The 25,414-nt window shown below is 39.2% G+C and overlaps 1 long non-coding RNA gene across 2 annotated transcripts; it reads left to right on the top strand.

Moving 5' to 3' along the window:
- Window positions 1-6,076: 6,076 nt before the first annotated feature.
- On the top strand, window positions 6,077-22,390 carry LOC136364248 (uncharacterized). Of its 2 annotated transcripts, none has more exons than XR_010744116.1 (3): window positions 6,077-6,224; window positions 21,084-21,302; window positions 22,271-22,390. It is a non-coding gene; the product is annotated as an uncharacterized lncRNA (long non-coding RNA). The 2 variants fall into 2 exon arrangements; XR_010744117.1 differs by lacking the exon at window positions 6,077-6,224 and adding an exon at window positions 9,382-9,517.
- Window positions 22,391-25,414: the final 3,024 nt, after the last annotated feature.

The raw sequence follows: 25,414 nt of genomic DNA, 5'->3' as shown, positions 1-25,414 counted from the left end.
GAGATGTAGCACCTTTTATTTCTAAAGAAATGGTCTTTTACTAGAACAGCTTCTAGTGACTGACCTTGGTGTGGAGCCAGGCTGTGGTGAGCTCTGTGCAACTTTTGCTGTTCTGTTTTCTGTCCCACACTTCTATAGCCCATGGCATTGCTGGCTGGGGGCTGGAGCCTCAGCAGGTTGTTGTGAGGTGCAGGCAAGTCCTGCCCAGGCAAGTTCTTGCCCGTGCAAGAAGGAACGTGTGGGGAGAGTAACACAAGGGACATTGTAGGCACTCAGTATCACAGATATTGAGCCTGTTTGCTTCTTTTAAATTGTACTTCAGTGCATTCATAAGGTTCATACGGGTTCATATGGGTTTTCATATTTGTGATTAGAAGACACAGTGTATGAAAAGACAAAACCAATGTAATCCCTGAAATCCAGAAAATGGGACTTTATATCCCCAAACACGGAATCAATTAGCCATAAATTGAGAGCTTATGGCATTTGCCAAGTGTGATCTGTAGCATGAATTGAATAAAAGCCATGTGGATTAACAATTCAGTTGCCATAGAAACTTCTGAAACTGGAACTGAAACTTGCTGAAGAACACAGCTCTTGACATTTTCGTACCTCTAAGCTTTTCTATGTGATATCAGCTATAACAATAGCTACGTGCGTGGTTTCTTTTTTTGGCCTCCTAATTCCCATGAACACTGGAAATGGGTTCTTTATGGTTAACTCTGTGGTTGCTCTGGTTATCCTTGCTGGTAGATGATCACTACAGCTCCTAATATTGCAGGTATTTCATAGAGAATAATAGGCTGAAATTACGTATTTAGTATTTGCATCCAGGTGACTTTGACAGTCACAGACCAACTTCAGAAATGTGCATGTACCTAGCGGTTATACTCCTGTATATACTGTTCACTCTTTAAAAGCTCTATATAGATGAATTCACCAGCTTCCACAACCCAGGTCTGAGAGTGGATCTAGAATGACCTTCTGTGGAATAACATTTAGCTGATTCAAAGAATAGTGGGCAGCAGGTGGACTTTTCATTTCTAGAACGGTGTTTTAAATCTCGGTGTCTTCTCATTGCTCTGACCCCTGGGTTTGTTCAGCTCAGTGCGTCTGCAAAGCAGACATCTATAGCTTTTGAGAGAGACTACCATTACAGTCTGCAGAGAAACATGTTGGTGAAGTTGCAGTCAGCATTTATATTAAGTCCACATTTATAAACACCACTTGGGTCATGGTTAGGTGAATGAAAGGCTACCCTACCACTCTCCCTGTTAAATGCTCTTTGTTGCCTGGTCTTTTGTTTTTAGAGCTGTTAGTCCAATACTTCTTGTGCTAAAATAATTTGAAATAGAAACCTTTGAAATTACTTACTGCAAGAGAAAAACCTCAAATCCTCATTCAACTGAAAGTGAAGGGATAAAAGGCAAGGGTTTTAATCCAGGCTTTTAAGTATGCTAAAAATCAAGCAACATCCTTAGCCCTAACATTGTTCAACATTGTATTCAGCACTTTTGGCCTGGGGAAAGCTGAGACTTGGCATGACAAGATACCATAAAAATCTTTAAATGCTTTTAATATCTGGAGTAGCCAGATATTGCTAACTGAATCCCTCTTTGATTTTTAGCCTGCTATTTAGCATTTATATACAAGTTCTCAGTGCTTTCTGTTTGAACAAAATGTGACACATACACTCATTGCTATTAATCAATGCAGAATCATACTTGAAACAGTACTGTCTTGTGCACCCTGATTCTTCAGCCAAACTCTGATTACTCCATTTTCACCACTTCTACATCCTGTAAGATCCAGCATCCTGCTGCCATTTTCAATCTGTTCTTCTTGTAGGAGTGTTGTTTAGATGTTAACTATTTATAAGGGCTCTGCAATGTGCATTTTGGCTTTTCTTACCTCTTAGTGGAAACTGCGGCTGGAGTATTATAAAAACATAACTGGTGCTCACACTCTTGGGCTTCATTCCAAAATAAAGAAGGGATTGGGGGCAGGGAGAGGTAAGAGTAACGGGAATGGAAAAGGTCATGTTCTCATAAGAAGTGGCTGCAACTTGGCATAACTTTGGAAATCACATCTGTTTAATCTAGTGATGAATTTGGCATAAAGTAGTTGCCACCTCTCTTCAGTCTAGAGCTTAATTTTGCAGCCCTTCTGAATATCATGTGGAATTTTAACCTTGACCCAATGTGTCTTGTTTCCTATTTCTCTGAAGTTCATGGATTAATAATGTTAGTTGGCTAGGTCAAATTTATTTGTGCATTTAAAGAGGCTGAAATCCTAAAGACTCCTAAAATGATTGCAGTTATAACATAGTCTTTACAAAAGAGTAAAATAACAATAATTTTGAAAGTCATTGAAGCTGTAGTTAATGGATTTACTAAATGGACAGAGATATCAGTCTTTTTTGAGGACATAGGTTCATTTAGAACATGAATCCTAAAGAAAAAAACTGGCCTGTGGTATGTAAATAGTTGATGCTGTTGAGTCTTTGATTCTTTGTGGAGCCTTGCAGAAGACATGCAGTTTGCAGGGGTGGGACAGTGCATTTTACTATTTTCATGGATCTGATAATCTGCATAGCAATAACAGTGAGCACTTCTGCTGCTGGAGTTAGTGAGTCTGGACCAGTTACTATTATTGTGATATAGTGCTGCTGTATCAACAGCAGAAGATTCAAAACCCTTTGTTTGTCTGCACTTGGGGTTTGTTTGTTTGTTTCAAGCTGTTCAATTGACAGCTAGCTAGTTACCATACAATTGAAGGGAATGTAATTCTTTAGTACCTGAAAGCTACAGAATTGCTTCTAGAGTTTATAAAGTCTATTTATAGTTGAATCTTCAGCAGTAGTGGAATCAGGGCTGGGGGATGGTATAGAGAATTACATAACTGCAAAACCAAATATAATTGAAGTGACAATTCACAAAATTATTAAATAGGCCAATGAAAAACTAGAGATAAAGAATGGAAAGAAACATACACAAAACCTGGTTCTGTGGATTTCTACAGCCCTCCTCTTTTGACAGCATGTAAAGGGCCAGATCCTCAGCTGGTGTTAGTTATCCCTCAGCTGAGACAAAAGAGCTGCACTGATTGCCAGTTTAGGCTTTGACACAGCCTGGCTGACCTACAGCTTGCACTTGGGTATGTGATAATTAATATCTGTATTGGTGTAGGCCATAAACATATGTATGTCAGAAATAGGAAAACGCCACAGCCTTTTCTTCTGCCAGAATAAAGGCTGGCAAACAACTGCAAATCCCCCCAACAACCAACCAACCCATCTGACAACCCTTGAATCTTAACATTTTGTTAGTATTTGTCCATGCAAACTTTTGCTTACAAGAACATTCCTAGAAAGAGAAAACTAAATCCTTTGCAAGAAGTGCTTGCACCAGTACTTGTGCATGATTTTATGTGGTGACTGTGATTTGAGTCATGCAGCGAGTCACAGATTGATACCATGGAGTATAGAGGAATGAACATGGATGGTGGGTGATTTGTGTAAAACAGCCTTGAGATAACTGGCATAAGCCAGTCAATTTACTAATGCTTTTAGGAGTTCAAACAATGACCACAGACCATAATTTTGAATTCAAACTCTGGTCAAATACTTTCCCACAAACAAACCAAACCAAACCAACAAACAAACAAAAAGAGAAGCAAATATTTTTTTAAGATTTCTGTTTTCCTGAGCAATTATGTAATTGTTTTGCAAAAGTTTTTAGAATCATGACTTTGCAGTTTGTAGAAGAATACAAAATCTGTATTGAAACAACTTTTGCAGATAGATTTTTAACTCTGTTAATGTTACCTACATGGTTGGCTTTGCTTTCAGGAAGGGTTCTCTCAATTCAACAGGATCATTTATAAAATAATGAATATAGGGTCTGGTTCTGAGACTTTAGTATGAAAATGTTTCAAATGCTATAGCTAAACACAGGTGTGCAACATCATGTTGAGATGTGTTGTAGACATAAAGGGATGTGGATCCCCTGTGATCATTGCATCCTCTATACTTTATACAACTTATTATAAACTTTCGGTTCTGTCCATGCTTTTAACATAAATCACCTTGTAACAGTAACATTACAGGTTTACTGCTACTTTGTTTTAGGATGCTGCTTCTCAAATTCAAGAATTGACCTTATTTTCTCTAAAGCTGAAGAGCAGAGATGTCTGTCTTTACCTGATCATAAAATATCTGTGCCCAAGAGTGATGTAGAAGTTGTAAGAAAAATCTTTCTTACCTGCTTCATTAACATTCCCTGAATGTCATTTGTTAGCAACTTTTTGTAGCTGTGAATAGAAAACCTAAAAACAGAGTCATGTGCTCAACTGCAGAGGCAAAATTTATTTCACAAGAGACACACTGTGAAAAAATCAGTCTTTTTTGCACAAGTAGGTGTAAGTTCAACAGAAGAATTGATATGGGAGACTAAGAAGTCTGTAGGCCTCCTATTGTGCTACCTAATACACACAAACTGCCAGTCACAGAACACTTTTACAGTCATGGTGTTGCATTGCTCCAGCATCTTCAAAGTGTATTGATCCAACTCTGTTTATGGTTTTGCAATGTCATCCTTCTTTGCATGATCTTGGACCAGTATGGCCAACTGTGTAGGATGGTACATATGTTGCTTAGTTACATCAGTGCATGAAATAACTATCAGAGTATTCTCTGTAGGGAATACTTGTTAAGGTCTACCACAGTGAGGGAACACTTAAAATGCATATTTTAAAAATACGTGACTACATTAACATGCTTACGCCTACCTTTATAACTAATGCGAGGTAATGCTGAGATAACACTGAGATTGGCCTGAGTGTCTACAACATACCTCTCAGACTGGCTCAGTGCCTCTAGTCACTACATCTGGATCTGTAATAAGGGTAAAAGGATGGCCATTTTTGGTTTTATCTTTTATTTACAAAAGATGTTCTGTCATCCCTACAGATGTGAATGTTTTACTGCTGTCTTACAGAAATCACACAGTGCAATAGATAAATACTTTTCTTGCCTTTTGTAATGTTTTAAACAGCAATTTCCTTGTCTGTTAGCTGTGTTTCTGAGCATTTGAAACATTGTAAAACAGTCCAAGAGTAAAATCCTAAATATAAAGCAACTTAGATGATCAGGTTCCTTTTTGTCTAGTAATCCATGATAATTACCATGTACTTAAAATCTCTCTCAGGAAGAAAATTGACTTAAACATTTTGCCTTCACTGAGTTATTAAGACCTGGCAAGTCATGTGTAACTGTGTTAAACGGCGCTTTGGGTAAAGCTTCAGAGTTGACCATGCTGATTACTTTAAAGAAAAATGGAAACCAAATGAAAGCCTCCTACTGGTGTGATAAAGATATAACTGATAATTCAAAAGCTCAAGTAGAAAGTTTGAAGGGTAAATGATGACTAGACAAAGTCACTGTATTCAAAAAAACATGCCACAACTGTAACAGTACACTGTGCATTGGGTTATGGAGTCAGTAATGTTTTCTAATCTAATGCTCTTATCAGAACTGAATTTGTCCTGTTTGTAGCCATTCAATATCCTTCAGGGGGAATTATGAAGGTGCAGTCTCTGAAATAAGCCAGAACTTGGTTTCTATCTTGTTCATGCAGCTGAATTTACCCCTGATAACAAAAACCCCACAGTTGCTTTTCAGCTATCTGTTGGGCTTCCTAGCAATTGCTATTACAAATATAATGAACTGAACATGACTTTCTCAGTAAGGCTCTGAAATCTGATGCAATTTGCATAATGAAATATGCTCGGGGTTCATGGTTTTAGCTAAAGTTAGCATAGTGAAATATCTCACAAAGGAAAAACAACCTAGGCAGCTCAGATTAAAGCACAGAGAGATAGCGAGTGGTAAATGGAAGCTGGCAAATTTAAGTTAGAAATGATAGGTGAACTGTTAATGCTGTGTATAAGTGAATAATTGCAAAATGTGCCTAGAATACAGTGGGCTTCATGTAGTTTGACATCCTTATATAAAGACTGGCTTTCACTCTGAAGTTTTCCAATAGTTTGTTATTGTTTTCCCCCTTCTTACAGGAAGTACATTGTTCTTGTGTTCTAGTCATGGAACACTGACCCCTGGAAAATAGTGGTACTATCAGCATTAAGGGAGTGGAAGGAGGTGAATCCTTTAGAAAGACTAAATATTGGATCATGGCACACCAATGCAATGTTGTGACTTGCCTCAGGTGATTTTTTATTTTAAAAAGTTGATGTTAGCTATGGAAAACTGTGCATTAGTCTTCCCATTCAGCTGTGTTGTTTGTCCCTAGCTACCTAGCCTGTGACCACCTGCAGGTATAGATGTTCTGCACTTTGAGGTAGAGGAACATCATATACGTTTGGGAACTGTTCAGCATTTTTGTGTGACTTATGTGCACTCTGGGAGCCTTGGCTGCCAGCTGTCAATAGCGGTTTGTGACCAAAACAGATCAGAGGGATCAGTCCTAAAATGAGGAATGTCATGGTCTGATATAAGCCCGTGCATGGGGGGAAGCTGTCTAGGCAAGGCAAACTCAGTACCAACCTCAGACTGCGCTGTAGTTGCATTTAGACGTGCATTGTGGAGAAGATGCAATATGTTATAATAAGCTTCCTTCTTCTGGCTCCAGTGGGAGCAGGCTGAACCCTCTGATAAGGATGTTGAACTGACTTTTAGCCTTCTCGAGCAGTGGGTTCTGACTCACCCTCATCAGGCCTTTTTGACAAGTTCAGCCTGTTGAAACAGATTACATTTAGGCTACTGGAAGCAAGATTCTGCCTGTTGTCATTATGTTTTGACCACCATGATTTCTGTCCTATTCTGTGCTATTCTGTCCTGAACAGGGCACAAATCCACTTTTGTCTTGTGTTCTCTGAAGCAAAGTTGCCTTTGTTTCACCCTTGAGTGAAGAATCTGGTGCTTTTAAATACCTGATGGTAACACAGACTGTTTCCCTTACCCTTACTTTCAACATCTTTTGCCATGTGTGCCATGCTGTGCACATGGATTTATTAATGTACTGATGCTAAATTTACTTGTGGAACTATTTTCAGCTCAGATCACAGTGCTGCTTTGATTTGCTGATGGACCTCTGTATTTCTTTGCCAACATTCCTGGGTGTTTCTGGTTCTTATTTATTTATTTTTCTAACACCAGTTTCCTCTCATTAATTACTCTAAACCTACACAAATGTGATTTTCTCATATTACAAGAAATCTCTTACAGGGCATGGACCTTATGTTACTTCCTGAATATTATAATATCTCAATTAGACTATGTATTAAGTAGCAAAATACTTGATTAAGTCACTTACTATTTCTGTCTATTGCAACCTAGTATCTGCAAGCTTAACCCTAGAGGCTGATTCTGGCTAATCATATAGTGCATAAATCATGAGTGGCCTTGAAGTAAGCAGCTTGGTAATCCCTTAGTCTCTCAGCCCTCCTAGGACTCTTCCCCAGAGGACAATTCAACACCTGGTTATTGATTATGAAAAGACAGATGTATATAAGGTCTCCCTCTTACTGGGCATAAAATGAGCTGGCTAGCTCTGATTTTTGAGAACCTGGTCTAGGACTAAAATAAGATTGGGCTTTTTTAGCATTAGGTGACTGAAATAAATAAAGCAATCCCTGCAGCAGAAATACGTGTCAGTTATAATTAAGCATCATCTATATGTGTGTGGGGGAAGAGGACTGAAACGGGTGATTTAAGAGCAAGTTCCTCCTACACTGCATCTCCCAGTGAGAACAGGAGTGAGTCTTGCTGCACTGCAGTACTTTTACATCCCTTCTGTTTCTGAGAATCTGAAAAGTGGTCAGAAAACAAGTGAATGCCTAAAAGAAGGGGGATTATAGGGAAAGAATCTAAAGCATATTTGTCAAAATCAGTATATCTGTGTCTGTCTGTAAGGTTTGGGACAACTGTGTGTTAGGAGGATGGTCACTGGAATTTCAGGAACCAGCCCTTGTTGAAGAGGAAAGTGATTTTTCATGCCAAATTACATTTTCTGGTTATTAGTCATACAATCCTGTTTGAGGTTCATGCAAGCAAGTTTAGGAGTAAAACGAAGTTACTTTTAAAATGCATCTTCTTATACTGGAAGAGCAGTTACTTTTGGAAGGCTGAGAAAGGAATATTGGGGGAAGGATCAATCTAATTCCCTGCATAGAGCCTTCAGCACTCCTTTGGGTTGTACCTGCTGAGCTCTGTGCGCAGCTATTGAGTATGCTCAGTACAGTTTTCAGGAGCAGAGAATAATCACTTTCAGCAAATTTACTCAGGAGGAGCCTGTCTGCCAAGTGGAGCCACCTCCCTCCTTGGTTGTGTTTATAAAAACATTGTTTAAATGGGGAAAACAAGAGAAGGGCAAACAGATTCCTCGACCCACCCAGCACTTCTCTCTGCAGCACAGCCACTCCTCCTGTGTGGGATCCATCACATGACAGGGAAATGCTTCTGGGAGCTGTTATTTTAAAATATTGGCAGCACATCTTCGGGTGGGACTGCTCTATCTCGTATCTTCTTACATTCTCCTACTAGCTACTTTTCCTGTTTTATATGTTGCTCTGGCTCTATCAGCTATAACAACATAATTCTTGTTTGTCCTCTGTGTGACTTTTTCACGTGCTTTGAATGAGGGTTGTTCTGTGGATGATGTGCCAAAGACCAGTCACCAAATCTGACACTTGTATGTCTCTGGAACGCCAGTGAGGAAACAGTGATCTCCAAATGGCACAGGTGGCCTTTGACACTGTATTAATGCCCCTGCATAGGCCAGAGTGTGTCTGTGCTCAGAAGCACAGAGAGGCAGTGCTACTCCAAACTCCGATTACCTGTGCAAGGTGTGATAAATGTCCCTGCATGTCCTGGCTCCCTGGTGCAGTAGTGAAGCCTGAACTTCAGTTGACTTCAGGTTCCTGCTGTCCATTTTGCAGCAGCTTGCACTTAACTCTGAGCCTGGCTTCAGGAGGTCCTGCCTTGCAATATCCTTTCCGTTCACTAGACAGCAACCTCCTGCCCTTTTATTGTTTGGGACAGTTGTGCGTGGGGAGTGCAAAGAAGTGATAAAGCATATGTAAGCCCTCACATTGTTTTTCTACTGTCTTGCTGTTTTGAATAGTAGCTAATGATATTTGCAAAGCTTCTTGCTGTTACACAGGTTTGTTCCATTGCAGTGAGGGACACCATTTTCTTCTTGCTGGGTGCCCAGAAACAATGGACCAGTCACAAAAGGATTTTGCTTTAGCAGCTGTTTCTGTTGGCTGGGCTACTTCTGATAACATCTCCTCCTGCTGTGTACAAAGAGTGCTTGAGCTGAGGGCTTTCATGTCTTGCATGGTCAACGTTTTGTTTTAAAGGGTGTAGTAGTTTATTTTTGGAAGGAACTCTGAGGAGCGGCCACATAGCATTGAACTCTCCTATCCTGTTTATCACCTCCAAGTCCAGCCCTTCTCCCAGAATGGATTTTCAAGATGCAGCACTGTGCTGAACTCTAAGGTAAGATTTGGCAGTGAGTTTTCTGCTTTTGGCAAAGTGTTAGTTGGCACAGGAGTTTGAAAATTGCTTGGGGATAAACTACTACGGCTAATTCACACCTAGAATAATCTCACACACAAGTGGAGTTCCTTTACAAGTGAATTTGCTTTATTTTCCCCATGTGTTATCTTAAATCTGCTGGAACACAACTTCCATAGGCACTATGGAAAGGCTAATTAAGTTAAGAATGGCTAATACAATAATGGCTAATACTAATGGCTAATGTTTTCTTAGCTGAAAACACTGTTTCAAAAGTCAAATTAATGAGTTTTCTTATGTCTTATGTATCTTGTCCTGTTTTGCTTGTACTCTTGAAAGAGTCCTGCACTAGGCCTTTTCTGCATTGCAGGCAATGTACAAAAAGAAGGTAGAGAGAAAATTATTACTTAAGATACTTGGCTAAGATAGATGGATGGAAACCAGCAATCCTAATTTGCAGACTCTTGGAGTTCCAAATAATCTAATTTAGCTGTCTGAGGATAATTCTGCTAGACTTCCAGTTGAGTGTTCCAGAAGCATGACTAGACTGATGCAACAAGAACTCTGATGTGCCTAAATGCATTACTTGTGAAGTTGCTTGACTGCATGCTGATAAGCAAAGCTGCAGCAGTCCATGTGCTTAGATCCATTGACTTTAATGAGCCATGAGGCCTTCCTTCTCAAGTGCCTTTCTTGAACTGTGTTTGACTACTCCAGTACTTCCAAGGCAGTCGCATCCAAGTCAAGACTACTAAGAAAACTCAAACTGAGCAAAGCCTCACAAGCAGACTTGATTAAGGGAAGGTGTTGAATGTTCATATTTAAGTGACAGGCATGGGAAAAGGAGTACAGAAGAGTATAGTGTGTTCCCTATTGCTTAAATACATCTTTTAAAACATTACCAAAATCTCCTATCACTTTGACTAATTAATAGTAATAGGACAAGGCTTTTTGTTTAGTGTGTCATCTAGCCTAAGGTAACACGGCTTCTCTTTGCACAGGATGCTACAAATGCTTATCTACAGGGCTTGAAATGAATTTTCCAATTTTAGAAGAAAACCATGAATTTAAATCATGTTCTGTTTCCCTTCTGCAGAAAATCTTAGCATATGCATCTCAAGCGGTAGTTGAGCAAAGAGCTTTGTGCCAGCCCCTGGAAGAGTGAGCAGATTAGCAAGGTTCTGAATTAATTGGAAACACCAGCTTCCTGGAAGACTTGCATCATACAAGACCTGTTTTTTCAAATGTAATTAACCACTGAATGCGGATGGAAATAAAGTTGGAAACAAGGCTAAGGGTGCAGTGAACACACTAATTTCTCAGATTGTTGTGGCAAACTGTTCTAAACTTGTCCAAACAAAATTTGTCAGTTCATACCTTTTTCTAAAAGTGACATCAAAGAGTGGCTCACCCTTATTTCAGAAGCTGGGAACAGAGGAGTTGTTGCTGTCCAGGCCTTGCTAACTTTTCCAGCTGCATTTCCTATAGCAGGAGCTGAGGAAGGAACAGCTGCAGTTGCCTTATGCTTCAAAAGGATTCCCTCTCGGAGGAGAAATCCCCTGCTGAGTGGATTCACTAGATTTGAGCTTTCTTTGTGCAGAGTGTCACACATAGGGCAGCTTTAACAGCTACAGAATTCAGTCTTTCAAAGATAAGGGTAGATATAGAACAGATGATTTCTGAGAAATGATGTTAGGATACCTTTTCTGATGTTCCCTTCTCATAGATTCCAGTATATATTCATGTGTGTTCTTTTAGGCACTGTATATGTGACTTGCAGTTCTCTCAAGTTAACCCCTAACTGTGAGACTTCTCTGTCTTGTAAATAGTACCATCTGTGTCAGTAATGTTCTACTATCCTCCAGTGAGGATTTGTCCTTCTGAGTACTGTATGAATCTGTAACCTCTTCCTGAAGTTCCTCTAAATGTAAACAATCTCATTCCAAAACCTAAAGTATTGCCTTTGCCTTCTCTAGATCCTGTGTGACTGTCTTATTCCTAACAGTGACGCAATTAGCTATCCACTTAGGTATTTCACCTTAGTCTCTCCTTCCATCATTCTCAATGATCTCTTCTTTATTAAAAACAAATAATAGTGACTGTGGCTGTCTCACAAAGAATTAGAAAGACTAGTGGCAGAAATTAAATGCAGAAGCAGTTGCTTTTTCTTCAAGAGCTCAATTTGACTTGTTAGAAGTGATAAGTCTCTAGCAGTACCTCTACATGCTTGCTCTTAGAAACTTAATGAGGATAGGACATTTATGCATATTGGAAAATGTTTTAGCACGTCCAGGGATTCTAAAAGACTGGCCAGAACAACTGAAACGTATTGTGCTAAATGTTGTGACTTTAGTGAGTGTTTTGAACAGTGAACACTTTAATAAGTGTTCAAATATACACCATGTACACAAAAAGAATCATCAATTTTCTGTTCCTTTTAATGAAATACTGTGACATCTCTCCCATCCAATACTGCAGGAGTTTCCTTTTCCAGTTGGCAGTTGTCTTATTCCTTAAACAGCATTTACTTAAGCATAGAAAATTCTTTCATGTTTCTGGAGACTTTGCTTGGAAAGCAGTAGTAAAACCTCAGCGCAAGCCACAACATTATTGTGGTAGTAAACTGTAATATGATACTTACACATTTTCTGGTATTTGATTCCTGTAAGCTTTTATGAAACGCTTAGTAATGTAGATCAATCCATGCTAGTGACAGCACATGTGGCTATAGAAAGTGCACAGTGAATGGAGTTCTGACGACAACCCTAGCACTTACTTGAAACAGTACTGGCCTTGCACAGTGTTTCTGGTGGCTTCATTTGAGAGACACTGTGCCAGGCCAGGTCCATCTTGAAGGTCATTTAGGACAGTAATTTTCATCCCATTCTGCTTCCTGTGACCTGTGGAACGGAAATGAGCATGGGGCAAAGAGACTTGCCTATAACTAAAATGCAAGTCAGTGACAACAGGTCACTGTTGGTGGTGGGAGGATGCAGTGAATCACCACTCCTGCTAGCTTATCCTCAACATCCTTCATGACTGGAAGGGAGCAGATGGCATTGCTAGAAAAGCACTGCCTCGTTCCCAGAGCCAGGCAGCTGAAGCAGAATGAGGGAGGCAACATTTGGCTAATGCTGCTGCAGCAGCACACACCAACAGTACAGGCAAACTCCCAGCACACCCATTTGAAAGGCAGGTAGGTATTGCTTTTGCAGCCTTTATTTTGAGCTGTGTCTGTGCTAACAAAAGAGAAAGGCTTGTTTCTCTTTTAAAGTAGCCCAGCTGGACTCCAGGAGTTGTTATCACCAGCGTATCTATCATTATTTTCATATCAGTGTTGCTAAAGGCAACACAGGACAAATTGCCTGTGGTTTGAACTCTTATCATTGTTGAGCAGACCCAGGGTCATCTTTTCTGGGGAAAGCCATTCTCTACAGCCTCCTGGGACATGCTGCAATAGGAAGAGATTTGGTCTCTGGAATTCCCATAAAAGAGATTTGGCTGACACCTCTTCATCAATGCTAGCAGTCTCGTGCTGTAGTGATTTACTGCTTTGAAACTTTCACATGATTTTAAGCTGTGATTGGATGTATTTATTTGCAAAATTATATAAACTGTAGTGGAAAAATTCGTGGCATCTATGCTATGACTTTAATCACTGCTGAGGTTGCTTAGGTGTGGACTGATTCCTAGAGGATCTATAAATAGTACAGCTCTCAATGGGATAGGGCTGATTTAGAGTCCCTAGAATTCACTTGGTAATGTCTGGAAGACACTAGGCTGTAACATTTTTGTTGGAGAGGAGGTCTCTGGCACCTGTGTTGGCTGGAAGCTGAGACATCTAGTAGACCCTTGAGTAGCTGCAAGAAGCATTCACTAAGAAGAAAATCCAGAATTTGTCAGACCAGTTCCATCCACTTAGATGCACTTGAAGCTCCACCATGCAGCCTCCCCTCCAGAACTGGTGCTGCAGCATCAACATCCCACCAGTGATGCACTGACTTGGGACACAAGTTTCCTTCCAGTGCTGGTTCTGACAGATTGTGAAAGTTCATTCAAGTCCTACTGCTCTCATTCAGGTTGGGAAATTCACATAAACTTGAAACAAATGCAAGTTCGCACAAAACCAGCAGTTGGAGAGTAAGATTTTTGTTGTATGTTGTATTAACTGTGGATCAGCACAAAGCAAATATGTTTATACTTCATCTGTCCTTTGTTGCAATTACTTGTAAAGGAAGTTTGCTTATTGTGAGAAACCATGTGCAAGACAGGACAGCTAAAAACGATTACTCTTTCACCTGTACAGTGCAGTCTTTAGGTGGTATTTGGGATGTAAAAACATTGCGTAACAGCCCACTTTCCCACTGCTGTTATATTTGACAGACTTACAGTCTTTGTCTAAGTGTGTAATTATCAGAGTGAAAACAAATTATGCATCTGGAAGATAAGGGGGTGTGGTAATGTACTATTGGAGGACTTTGCCTTTGATACATAACTTTAACATTAATTTCAAACATGAGTAGATGAAAATAGGTTCGCACAGATTTTTCTAGATTTTTCTCAGAATTGACCATAAAACAAGGACGGTTCTCTGAGACATATACTCTGCTTTGTGATCAAATGACACCTCTAGGGAAACTTCAATATTTTCTTTATCCTACAGCTTTACGTAAAGTGACCTGAAAGCTGTGACAAGGAAATACTGCACTCTGACACCACCAGCCAGGGCTTTTGGTGCTAAGAGAAATTAATTCCTGAGGTATGTTTTAGTAGCTGCCTTGAAACAGAAGGATCTGTCAACAGAATACTGTGTGAGATGGGTGGAGAAAAGAAAAATGTATCCACCCAATTTTTACAAAGGAGGAATAAATTTGAACCAGCACTATGCGGAGGCAGGAGCTGAATCAGAGAAGGCCTTTTCTATTGTCACCCAGAAGGCAGTGACAGATCAGTGCATTTTCCCATTCCATGTTAGCTGTGCTGAACCCATCCTTGGTTTGTTTTATGGCTATTAAGTTACATAATCAGAGAAACCAGAATATCATTGAGCTCCAACAAAGTAATTCTTCCTTGTCAGAAAAATGAAAGAAATGAAAGAAATAGCTGAAAATGGCTCTACTGATGTTAGTGTTGGAAAAAAGAAAGCTAACATTTGAATGAATCCTCATCCCTGATATATTTAAATTAAAATCTACATAACTTAAAAACTGTTTTCAAAAATGTTGCATACTGCAGACATTCAGCACTTGTGAGAGAAAAAGTACAGACACAAGGAAATTCAAATTGGGCACCTGCAGTCAGCAATCACTTAAAACAGTTTTCACTCTCTTTGCTGCTTTCCTCCCTAGCCTTGCTGCTTTTCCTAACAAAGTTCAGCTCTGTTCTGAACTACTGTGCTACTGCATTCCTAATGTCATGTAAAAAATGCTACAGGACATGTTTCTACCTCACCAGATTTAATTTATTTGACATTTATGTCACCAAGATACTTGATTAGTGTATTCAGGGTGTCAGCTTTATATAAACATCTCTCATTTTAATACTTTGTGGAAAACTGTGAGTGTTGGAAAAGGCATCGGTCACTAACACTGATTTTTTTAAAACACAGCCATTAAAATATCGTAATATACAGTTTTTGAGAAAGAGAGGCCATTATGAGTCATGCTTTTTGCAAAATAAAGCTATAATCACATTTGGTTACAGTTTGCATTCCACCTGCATATGCTGGCCTGCAGCTCAGACAAACCAGAGCCTGCATGTCTTGAGGTTCATGATCAGAGGTCTTAATTTACAACTATTTTTTTAGTGGGCTGTTCCATCTTATTTATATTTCCAATGGAAGTTATCTCTAGTGTATAAATATGGTGATATGCAGAGAATTTGGTTTAAAAATATGCTTTTTAGGAAATAGAGCAGCAGTACTTTCAGAATTAATCATAATTTTCTGATTTACTGATGAGCATTAACAGATTAGGAGAGAGCAGTAATACAAATTATTAGTGTAGTCTGATATGTTGCTAGAAACATTAAATAATAATATAATAATATAAATAGTAATAATATAAAGTAATATATTAAATTATACTGTCACCATGCTGCATAACACCTCCCACTAAATGTACTTCTGCTAGTGGCAGAACCACCTTTTCATGGTTCAGTAGCTTTGGATAAACACACAATCTGCAACTGTGTCCTGGCCTTTTCATGAAGTAACAGAACTGGTTTGCCAAGACTCTTCACGTGATTTAGGTGGCTTTAGTTTCCTTGTCTCTGTCAGAGATAGACCAAGAAAGTGACATTTGAATTTTGTAAGCTTTTGGTGAGATTTGGGTCAGGATTTTGTGGACATTATGGACGATGACATTAGCTACTTTTTGATTCCAATAAAAGAACTCTGCTCTCAAATGATGCCTGGATTTTAAAGTCTACATTTGGAAAAAAAATTAGCCATGTCCAAACTTCTGTCTGACACAAACTCAAAATAGCTGAGGGAGGTGGATTGCATGAGAAGTTTTGGTCTTGTTCCAGCTTGTCTATGAACCTTGCACAGCATTTGTGAAGTGCTCAGCATCAGTTTGGACACACCAAGTGGAAGAGGGATCTCCTGTGTTCCCCTACATTCCTGCTCTGTCCCCTGGATATGGGCACCCTCCTGGGGAGCTCCTTCTTCCTCCCGCTGGCAGCAGACCAGTGCAATGATCTGTAGCTCATCCCCTTACACAAAAAGTGCTGAAGCTGGGCTTGGTCATTAAGTACCAACACCAAAAAGTGGAACAGTCCTTCAGACCAGGTCACTAATGCTTAGGCACTTTCTCTTCTTTGATTCAGTTTCTTGTTGGGTTTTTCTTCAGTAACCTTGTACAGTTGTATACATTTCAAGTACAATGAGCTTGTTTGAATTGTTTTCTTTCAACAGTAGCACTCAGTCTCCAGCCACCTTCCCAAGTCAGATACTTGCCCAGAATCTTTCTCTTGCAAAGAAAGAGCTGTGTATTATCATAAATAATATTGAGAAAAGTCAACGGGCCAGTGCATGGCTCCTAAAACTGTCATGTTTTATGTTTCGATACTTGTCCTCAATACATGTCACTAAGGAAGGTGTGACATTTCTCTTTGCTCTCCTAGAAATTTAAGAAAATGGGTGAATAGTTTTGGGTTTGGGCTTTTTTTGCCTGCCTCTTTCTCTTCTGATATACAGAGAAATTGAATAATGATTTTCAAGATCTTCAAAACTGAATGGTCTTTACCAGTGCTCCCTTCTTTCAGTCACTCCCAGATGCCAATTGAAAGCCATGGGCTCTGTCAAGACCTAAACAGCGTGGGATCCAGGCTTGCAAATTTGTTCTTGAATGATGCTTATTTGGAACTTCAAATTTAGACTCCTTAGTTTGTTTCTTGTCTAAACATGTCCACGTCTTACTCAAGACTGTGTTATTCTCTACAGTTATGCTACTAGCAAGTTAAATGGCATATTCAGATGTTTGTGTCAGAGGGTCAAAGAAGGTAAATCTACAGGGAATGATGGAGTGTTTCTGTCAAAGGCTTAGGAAACTGACAGCAGAGAAGCTTGTCTGTTTTTTCTCAACTATATCAGTTAATTTAGGAAGAACCTTTGCCTACAAAATTTGCCCTCAAAGATTTTACTAGTAACATTACAAGAAGTTATGATTCAGAAAGAGCTACCAAACATGATATAGGCAAGCAGGGATACAAAGTTGTGTTTGTTATATCAGATTGCTTTTGTGTGCACCCTGTTTCTTAACAATATACTAATAAACTTGGCCTTTCACCAATGTTCCAGTGAAAGTTCTTAATATTTTCAGAAAATAGTTACAGGTTGTCACTATTTTTTCCAACTGAAAAAAAGACCCAACAAGCCAGACACCTAAAACCAAACCAAAAACCATATTTCATTTAAAAAAATACCAGCTTTGGTACTTATAACAAAGCCAAAGAAGCAGTTTCTGTTTTATTGCTAAGACTTCCTTCACTATTTAATGCAATACCTGATTTTCTGTACCTTCGCATTATTCTGCTAACAGTTATCTCCTTATTTGTCTGCATTTTTTCATTCAGACACCTTCCCCTGTAAAATCTTCTGCCAAACTTCAACTACCCCCTGACTGCCTTCCAAAACCCCCTTCAAGGCCTGTCTTTGCTGCACTGGCTACAAATCACTGTCACCTGGCAGTGTTGAAGGCTGGAGGCCATCTGTGACCATGGTGACTTCTGATTTATGTGAGCACACCCATCTTCATTGTTATTCATGCCACCTTCTTTCATACATTTTTCGCTTAGTCACTCAATTTCTTGTCTTGGGAACATGGAGTGCAAGGACTCTGGGGTGGGAGCTGCAATAATGAATATAAGGTGCAAAACAGATGTAGAGCTTGGTGAAAAATATATCAGGGAATAACATGTTTGAAGAGCATATTTGTCAAAACAAAATTGTATCAAATTAATTATGGAGGAGGACGCATCTACCAAAATATGTAGACCAAAATCACTGATCCAGCCAAAAACTAGAAGGGTTTTGGTGGCTTAAAAATCTCATAAACTTTAGGCGTTAACATGCCGCCATCTAACTCAGAGTAACATTGAATCTTTTCTGAATTTTCATGACTTTCACACCTCTCAGGGTGCACCAGAGCTTTGACATTTTTGGAACATATCTTCTTTCATATGGTTAAGCCCCCAGCACTGATGGCAGGGACCAGGACATGGTATGACAGAGAAGTTTCTGGTAGATCTATCCCATGTGGGACTCCTCTGCCCCAGAGACTTCTCAAGGGACACATTAGGAAAGCTTTTTGGCTGCCACGTGTCTCTAGAACTAGACTGAATGTTTAACCTTTTATAAAACCATATTAAGACAAGATAGGAAAACATGTAAGTGGAAAATATACAAATTTGTGCAAAGAAAACTGTGAAAAAATTACGCAAAAATCAGAAGAGACACTATTTGGGAAAGCCTGTGTCAAGTGATCATGGAATTAATTTAGTGGTAGTTCAAACATTTTAGAGGAACATGCTATATTTGACAATAGGGGCCCAATCCTGCCTGTGCTGAAGCAATAGTAGTGCTGAAGTAGTTACAGCAGAATTCATGTAAGTGAAGGTAATTTCTTTTCCATATCCATGGATGATGTGTACATTGTCTACAATGTGTATAATGTCTACATTGCTCCTATCCTGCCTCTGTACATATTCACATGCCCTAGCAACAATCTGAGGTGATTTTGGAGAAAGCTGGCTTATCTGTGCACAAAGCTGTGCTGCAGAATCAGCATAGCCTTTTTGATTTATTTTTTAAAGCTCTTCTGCATGGTTTCTGTCTTGATTTTCTTGTCAACTTGATTTAGTACAAATCTCTGGGGATGCATTCTGCATTATATGAAACTGGTGTTGCTGTTGTTGAAGCAGACTCAAGCAAAGAGCTTCTGTTTGTGGAACTGTTTTATGTTACATACATTAATAATGTCAAACTTCTGAAGAAAAAAATTTTTGTAGCAATCTAAAGCTGAGTCTGTAGAGCAGTCTCCTCACTCTTCCCTGTAGTCTTAATTTTTCTCTGTTCATTGCTTCCCCTGATGAACTGTTTTGCTTTGAGTCTTGGCTGATTAATAGCTTCATGTCAGTGTTCTAATTTGAGCCTGATTTGCTAGCAAGGTGCTAAGCACATTTGTTGAGTCAGTGGGAGTGGCTGGTATTCAGCACTTTTACAAACCAAGGCACACACTTCAATGCCTCAGTATGTCTTCAGGAGCCTGATTTAGGCTCCTATTTTTATTAACCGAGTAATGGCATCCAAAAATATTAACTGGTACGTTCTTTGAATAACTGAAGCTAGTATTTAAAAAAACCCATGAAGTCACTTAACCAATTCTTAAAGGGAGTTGTGTGTCCAGTGCCCTGAGCTTTTCTGAAAATCCTGACTTGTCCTTTTTGTTCAGCATGACTCTGGGCCAGGGGTTATTTCGTTCTTTTGTGTATCAGCTTTGCTAAATATGTATTTGGTTCTTCTGCTTGCTTGAAACTACCATGCCAGTGCCACTGGGACACAGTGAGTGCCCTAAAATGTGGGGACAGTCAAGAATGCATAGATTACTACAACTTTGATTTCAATACATGAGTGTACAGAATGTGTTTGGGGCTCAAAATAGTGAACAAGGAAGTAACAAGGAGTCTCCATGTTCAGCATTTCTCCAAAAGGTCCTGTGAGCTTTTGGTCCTACTGAATTTCTCATTGCATAAATTGACTCAATGAACATGTCAGATCCTGAAACTTAGCAGGCTTTTGCAGGTGGTATTTGAAGTGAGCTGCAAAACAAGACAGCCTTTGATAGGTGTATGAATTTGTATAAATGTATGAGGAATTGTTCACATGAATCCCTCTGCTGCCACAGTGATTTATTACATGTGCAAAGCTCAGGACATCCAAATGAAGCTGTAGCTGTGTTGCTTAACAGCTGGACCTGGAATGAATAAATGCAATATCATAACTCAGTAAAGGAGCTCTGCTCATGTCACAGAATCAAAGAGTAGCGTATGGGTGTTTTATCAGCCTAGAAGTGACCTGAGAATATATTTACACAAGTATGTAGTATATATTGCTCTTCTATTCGTTATCCTATGCATTAAGACATTACTTCTGTGGTATCATAATTAAATTTAACCAAAAGAGCCAAAGATGTAAAAACATACAGCTAATTGAAAATGATAATGGAAAAAAAGCCTAGAAAACTTACTTTCAGCTCTTACTTTGACCATTTTCTTTGACTTTTATATTCTTCCCTATCTGAATTGATCAATGCACATGGTCATATGAACAACAGTTTCCTTCTCAGCTAAGCATTAGGGAAGCTGCACATGATGGATGAAATACACTCAGGCTCAAATTGAATGCCTCAAATCCTGGAACTCGATAGCCACATCCTTCTTATGACAGCCAGTAGCAGAGATGGTGATGTAGGCTGTGATGTATTGAGAACCTTACCTGTAATACATATTACTCATAGACATTTCTGTCTAATATTTTTTAGCAGAAAAAAACCTGATAACCTAAGTAATGTGAAAGCTTGCTTGCTTGTTTCAGGTTTGTTGTTTCGCTCCTTAGGAAGGCAGCCTGCTTCAGAGAGGTTTATGATTCCATCTCTCCTGAGACTCATCAGTGCATTGAATGAGTGTCTGAATTGTGCCTTGTGCCCCCATGACAGAGAAAATTGTGGAATCAGCAGGAAATTACCCAGTGTTTTGTACTTGGTCTGGTCAAGCAGAGATCATAGTCTGATCTCCATAGAAGAAGAGGTATCTCAAGAATATTTCCTTCTGTTTTGAGGAAGCCCAGAGACAGGCCAGCAGCACTCAGTGGTCCCTAGAGTAGAGGATTGATTGCTGCATTTCGTAGTTCCCATATTTTTTTCTCTACACTTGAGGTGGCTGTGTGGGATGGTAGTGCCATAGGGCTGGGTTATACTGCACTATTAGCAGCATGGAAAGTAACCCAGCAAATGTGAAATCTCATCTTTTCCCCCTTTCATATGTACAGATAAAAATGACATCAGCCAAGAAATAAAAAAGGAGCATGGCAGGAAGAAAAAGACGATGATCAAGACAACCTGAAGACTCCTGATCCCCACTGTTTGGCCTAGGTTATTGTATTTTTTGTCCCATATTTTCCTTATAAGGCTACTGGCATCTTGAGCAACTTCTGATCCTTCTAGCCTGACTCTGGAGAAAGGGCCAATACTCAAGTATCAACACAAAAGTAAGCCTGAATCCTATGTGTCTTGTCATCTGTGACATTCATATCACAGCAGACATTTCTGTGTGCAGCTCTGTGTTCTTGTACATATATTTCACATTCAATTTGTAGGTATTTACAGATGAAAGGTGCAATCTGCAAAGTAACAACAGAAAACTGTATAAGTTAATATAAGGGATACCATTTTTCTTGCTCTCCCCTTGATTTCTATCCACTGGTGTTTGAAGCTATCTTTAATAGTCCAGTAGCCCCGCTGCCTGTTTCAGAACTGCCAGGAAGCTGGTGCTTTTATTATGATCTTTCCAGACATGATATTCCTCATTTTTATTGTGTTATAAATCCTGGTTCATAATGTGTCTGCCTAATTTGTTTTCTCTTGCTTCTAGATGTAGGCACTGTCTCTTCATTTGATTTTACAGTTGGTTATGAATGCATTATCAAGCTCAAGGGATGGTGCTTTGTTGTCCTCCATTTTGTGCCCATTTCAGAGTACCCCCCCCAACTTACTTATTTACTTCTCAGGCACCATTAATCATTGCCATATGTGCCTCACTTTGCAAGGATACTCTGGGCCACTCATGGCTGTTGAACAAATGTAGAAGACACACATGAGTTGCTGGTCATACTCTACAGAGAGAACAGACCACACACAGACACAAGCTCCAAAGACTGAGAAGTCAAAGGCTCACGTTAATTTAATATGGACCAGCTTTTTACAGCCAGAGAGAGAGAGAAGGAAACACTGACTTCTGTTTTTCCACAGAAACTGATTACATGGTGATTATTTTAAAGGGAGATCGGGTCAGATTTCTGTTGACAATACATCCCTAGGAATTTATTTTAATATGTATCCAGTTTGAGGTCAAGCTCGTGAGTTTAATTGGAGTTCACAAGACAGAGAGATTTGGTCTATTGTTCATTAAATAAAATATGCTTCATATAGATGATATAAATCTATTTGCACATTCCAGGACGTGTAGTTGCTTTGAGCTGTTCAGCTGGTTCCAACATCCAAGTTGCTTAATTCCATGGTTCCTTAAGGTATGTGTCTGGCTGCTCCAGCAAAGACAGAGCAACAACAATAAGGCACAGAGAAGCATGCTGATGTAGCTGTAAAGGAAATACTTGTCCCACACAGCATTAATTTATAATAATTAGGGAGTAGAGCCTACTGTTGATGAATATCAGTGAGACCAAGGGCTTAGCAAGATTTGAAGTGACACTGGATCTTTATAGGCTCTACTGTGATTGCTCTGCCTAAGCACAATAAAGAAAAATAACCCAGAACTTGTGAAAAGTTCTTGAGTTCATGATGAAGCCTGAAGATTGCAACAGTTTTAGGATGTCAGCTAGTAAAGATACTAAACCCTAAAATTCCTGTTAGACCTTTCCATGGTGCAGGTGGTGCTAAATCTGAATCCTGATGTCTCAGTACGATTTATCCTGTTAACACACCCCAGTTTCTATTTTTATATGCTTATATTCCTGTCTAAGGGTTCCTGAAAGCTAAAGCAATGAATTGCAGTGGAATAACTTTCTGTAAAAATTCCAGAGTTGTTTAGCATGTCACCAATGCATTTTTTTCTAAATAATGAGAGATTGACTGTTCTTTCTCTTTCCTAATAGTAGTAACTCAGATTAGTGAATATGTACTTATTACACAGTGCTGTGTTTCAGGAATATATACAACTTTATAAGCATTTAGAAATTATAGGGAAAAATTGAAGAAGTGGGCAACATAAAATTAATAAAAACCCAATGAAATCTTCCCTATTTCAGCACGTGCATTTCATGCCCCATTGGGGCCCCAGGGGAATGCAATTCAGTTGTTATATAGTTACTTTTGGAGGGATTTCTCTCAGTGTCTTCTCAATCTATTAAAGTTCTGCAAGTGAAGGAAACTCAGCTGCCAGCACCATGTGCATAAACCCATCAGAGCCTTGTTCAGCATGTAACTCCTCTAATGTGTTTCTCCAGAGCTGTTGCTGGCTTGGTGCTAGAAGTTTGGAAAACTTTTTAGTTCCCTTTCCTTTCCTGCTTCTCATCTGAGACTTGAGACTTCTGTCGGCACAGACAGTTTAGCCTACAGGCCTGCTTCTCTGGCGCAAAGGTATGCCAAAACTTTTCAGAGCATCATCAAGTGTGTTGTTGCTGGCATCAGATTTCAACATGTTGATAAATATTGCTCCATCAGAAATGCTGGTAACAATGGTAGGAGTCATAACTTGAGGCTGAACGTTGGTCTCAACAGTAGCCATCAGATCACCATTTCTTTTGCCAAGGTGATGCTTTTGCATTAAAATTTCTTCTATGAACTTTTGAAGATTTATCTCATAAAAACCAACATAGCACAATTTCTGTCATTGACAATAGTTCTTCATCTAGGTCATTATCGTCTAAACTAGTAATTTTTTTATATGAAAAAAGTATTCAAATTGACATCTGACAATTTCTACAAACCACATCGAATTTCTCTTTCTGACTCTGCTGCAGTAGTCCTTATTGCACTCTTGTCCTGCCACAGACTGTATTTTTATGGGATGCAGAGGGATACATGTGATTGCATGGGGTACAGAGGCATGGGATGTACCCAACTCCTGAAGGGATGCGTGTCTAGTATTAGGAAGCTATTAATAGCCTTGCTCTACTATATGCAGTTAATTTTCCATTGCCATCAAGCACCTTTTACAGACTCAAGTTGCAAGGAAGTAATAGAGAAATGTCAGCTAACATTTAGGCAAATTAAATGCCCACTGGAAGGCAGAGCAATTTCTTTGGTCTGTGCAGCTTCAAGTGTCACCGGATGATGATGCTACAAAGAAGAGTGGTTTTCTCATAATGCATTGTGTGCCATGGAACAAGAATATACATATGTACATACATACATACATACATAGGTTTTCAAACAAGAATACCCCTGGCAGGATTGTATACTTTGGTATATAATCACAGTCCAGGTGTACAAACCTTGAACTGTGATTTTGTCTGATTATCAGTATTGCTAGTGAATGTGTCCTTAAATCAATCACGGTGAAGTTTTTGTTGGAAGAAAAACACAGAGTACACTTCTTGTATGTAGTGTGATAAAATGGCGTGTGGCAATGTCCTTAAAATGGTTGCTACAGCCAACAAAACTGGAATGTTCTCGATGCAATACCCAAATTTATTTATTAAGGTCAAGATGTATGACTGATAGTTTTAAGGCTTGTTACATTTGCATATATTCCGTTAGTTAATATGCAGAGAATGAAAATCTGTCCCAAGCTTCTGGGTAATAAGGGAATCAGACTGAGTTGGCACAGGAGATTCATCATTGCAGTCCGGTATCTAAATCGGTTCTCCCAGACTTTGCCCTGTAGGTCCCACTGTTGTTATCCTCTCATCATTCTGAAGTGTGAGTGATAGAAGATACTCAGTCTCTTTTCCTTTGTCCACACATCAGGGTCAGTCAAGCAAGGTACCAGCTAAATAAAGAAGGTGCTTATTTCTTAAAAATGGTCTCTAACCAGTATAAGCACAAAGACAGTATTGTAAATACCCCAGTAGTCACAACCTGTGTCACTATTTAATACAATGAGGTTTCACATTCATAATCTTTAGGTGGAAGCTCTTATTTTCCTACTTCAGCTGCAGCATGTTACCAATTTTAAATGTTTATCGATTTGTTATAGATATGGTTTCTATTGATAAACATTCTCAGACAAAGGCTTGTGTACAGATAGATTTCCTGAAATACTGTGCAATCCCAGAGGAAAGCACTAGTTTCACACCTAGTGAAGTGCTGCAATGGCAAAATAAAACTGTGACTGCTTTAATGGCTTGGAGATAATGGAGTTTTCAGAGTAGTTGATGGGTAGGAAAGGACAGATTTCTTAATTTGTATTAAGAAAAATAATTACATCTTGCAGCCAGTGTCCTGTGATGGGAACCTGTGGTGTACAGGACCTCAGATGGGAGACATAACAGCAGGACTTCTGTCCCAGATTCACAGCTTGGTGTTAGACTATGACAGTCATTTAATTTTCAGAGTCTCAAAAATAATTGAGCTTTGCTTTCTCTCTGAAATTGTGTTGAAAGCTACAGAGGAAATTACTCTTTGCTTGGACATTAAGGCT

The sequence above is a fragment of the Sylvia atricapilla genome, chromosome 8 (genome assembly GCF_009819655.1).
Source record: "Sylvia atricapilla isolate bSylAtr1 chromosome 8, bSylAtr1.pri, whole genome shotgun sequence".
Lineage (NCBI taxonomy): Eukaryota > Metazoa > Chordata > Aves > Passeriformes > Sylviidae > Sylvia > Sylvia atricapilla.
Note: the sequence above shows the minus strand (reverse complement) of the source record. Positions and strands in the feature narration are given on the sequence as shown.